The sequence below is a fragment of the Somniosus microcephalus genome, chromosome 18 (genome assembly GCF_052327205.1).
Source record: "Somniosus microcephalus isolate GS21.2 chromosome 18, FLI_Smic_1.0, whole genome shotgun sequence".
Taxonomy (NCBI): Eukaryota; Metazoa; Chordata; class Chondrichthyes; order Squaliformes; family Somniosidae; genus Somniosus; species Somniosus microcephalus.
The window spans coordinates 31,231,483-31,234,272 of record NC_141004.1 but is presented as its reverse complement, the minus strand read 5'-3'; the positions used below and the strand labels follow the sequence as shown (position 1 = coordinate 31,234,272).

At 41.4% G+C, this 2,790-nt stretch overlaps 1 pseudogene; it reads left to right on the top strand.

The window, feature by feature from the left end:
• The first annotated feature begins 443 nt into the window (after positions 1–443).
• Positions 444–1,566, top strand: LOC147105189 (olfactory receptor class A-like protein 1; annotated as a pseudogene).
• Positions 1,567–2,790: the final 1,224 nt, after the last annotated feature.

The following is a 2,790-nucleotide window of genomic DNA, read 5'->3' as shown; positions in this document are numbered from 1 at the left end:
CATGACCTATGAGCATACATATGCTACCTGAGAATTTTGACCTTTAAATATAATGAAATGTATTAATATGTTCATCTTGATTGAAATAACTCTTAATTTAAAAATTAATTATTTTTTCTTGGCATTAAAAAGGATTTTAATTTTGTTAAAAATGGACTGCACACTGATTATGAAACCATCTGGCCACAGCTAATAAAACAAAGACTTTTTCTTCAAATAGTACTTTAATTTCATTTAGGGCATACCTGTAAATGTTAGCACTTCTTTTCAATAGCGAAATGCATTATATAACTAATTCAGTTGTTGTTAAAGTGATCGCTTGTGAAGTTATTGTATTTGTTTGATTGTTTCTGTCAAGAGAATGTGGATTTCTTTTTGTTTAACACAGGCACCAGAACAAAATGTTTTTAATAAGCACAAATAATTTTAAAGAAAAGAGTATTATGGAAGGAAGGAGTATTGTGAAATGTACACTCTACCTCCTGTTAACAGCGATTGGAATCCCAGGTAATCTGACTATCATTGCACCATTCATCCACATTGCCTACTGTGATCACAAGCTCCTCCCAGCAGATACAATTGTGTCCAACTTAGCCATTGTGAATTTACTAGTGGTATTGGTAAGGTGCATTCCCAGAAACCACAGCAGCGTTTGGACTAAAGCAACTCTTTGACGACTACGGTTGCAAAATTGTAATTTTCATTTACAGAACCACCAGATCTTTGTCAATCTAGCTGACTTTTCTACTTAGTGGCTTTCAATGTATTACTTTGGCGCCAGTCACTTCAAAATGGTCCACTGTTAAGCGCCAAGCAGCAAAATACCTTGATGCTGTTCTTGTCATTCTATGGCTGCTGAATATGTCCTTAAGTACTCCAGCTATATTATTTTCTATTTCCTCAGCAAATAACTAACAACAAATTTGCGGTGGATCTTGAGTACTGCTTTGTGAAATTCCCCTCGCAGACAGTAAAGCTTGCTAATGGTGCGCTGCAGACCTCCAGAGATGTCATTCCCATTGTCCTTATGCTACTAACTAGTGCTTACATTTTGCTAGTCCTGTATAGACACAGGCAGCAAGTAAAAAGGATTCGGAGTTCAAACAAAAAACAGGGATCCACAGTTGAGACCCGAGCAGCCAAAGCGGTGGTCACTGATGTAAAAAGACTACTGATCACTTGGCTTGAGTATAAAACAAGGCTTTAATCAACTGTTTCACAACCATGAGTTCTAGTTACTCCTTGGACAGCGCCACCAGCTGGTCGCCCAGTGTTACTTCATGAGTCATTTCTTCATGAATGATAAGATTCATGACAGTCACTTTGGTAACTCTTTATGTTCCTTTCTTTGGCGTTGATAGCATTCTGTGGATTTACACCCTGAGTGTCGCTAAAACCATGCAGACCTCTCTCAGCTCAGACCTCCGAGTTTTCTTTTCCTCACCCTATGCATCAGTCAGTCCCATTGCAATTATTATTTCCAACAGAAATGTCCACAGCAAATTAAAATGTACAAAGGCAAAACCAGAAGCAAAGTTGGCAGAAACTGTTCCTTCACATATTTGAAAGTACAAGACTAGAGTAATTAAAAAGATCGCTGTAAACAACACAACTTTGAACATATCTCTGGATTGAAATTAATATTAAGGTTCTTATTCATTGTATAATTCACACCCATATTTAAGTATTCCCAATATTATTTATGAAGGCATAGCTTTGAAAATTGTCATGCTACATTCAGGATTGCAGGAATTCAACTGAATCAAATAATTTCATGAAAAATAGTCCAGTTGTTAATTTCATTGTTTAATTTATTCATTCACGGGATGTGGGCGCTGATGGCAAGGCCAGCATTTATTGCCCATCCCTAATTGCCCTTGAGAAGGTGGTGCTGAGCCGCCTTCTTGAACCGCTGCAGTCCGTGTGGTGATGGTACTCCCACAGTGCTGTTAGGGAGGGAGTTCCAGGATTTTGACCCAGCAACGATGAAGGAATGGTGATATATTTCCAAGTCAGGATGGTGTGTGACATGGAGGTGGTGGTGTTCCCATGCGCCTGCTGCCCTCGTCCTTGTAGGTGGTAGTGATCGCGGGCTTGGGAGGTGCTGTCGAAGGAGCCTTAGCAAGTTGGGATAGAGGTCTCTTAATGGTTCTATATTGATGCCAACATCAATACGAAGCAAGGTGAGACTCTTTGGAAGAAGAGGCCTCAGTCCACATTGCTTCAGAATCAGTTTGGCTCTTCACCCTCAATTTACACTGAAAGTTTATTGTTGTTTTGAAGTGGTTTAGACTTTGTACTGACAATAAGGGCTCAATTTTAACTCAGCCGCCAGGCGGGCTTTGAGGCGTGTGGGGGGTTAAAATCGCAAAACCTGGGGGTTGGGATCCCCCCCCCCGCCGCCTGGTTAATCAACACCTAGCCATTTTAACCCAGGTATGTCTGATGGTCCCGAATCAGTCCCGCCAGGGCCCTTAAACAGCACTCATTGGCCTTTATAATCCCATTTTAACAGGTCCTTGCCTGTTTAACCCTTTTCCCACGTAAAACACGCCTGGTGGGGATCACGCCTGTGAAACCTGGCGTGAGCACTATTGGTTTGCTGACTATCAGCTGCAGGTCCAACATTAAAGAGGAGATTTGATCAGTCATCATTTGCAGGTGGCAGGACTTTGTTGTCTCAGGCCTGGGGCAACTTTTACCAGGTTTAACTACACCTGTGGAAGGTTGGAGCCTCACACACTTCTCCAGTGTGACCTCCTGCGAAACCCCTCTCGCCAGCCTCACCCA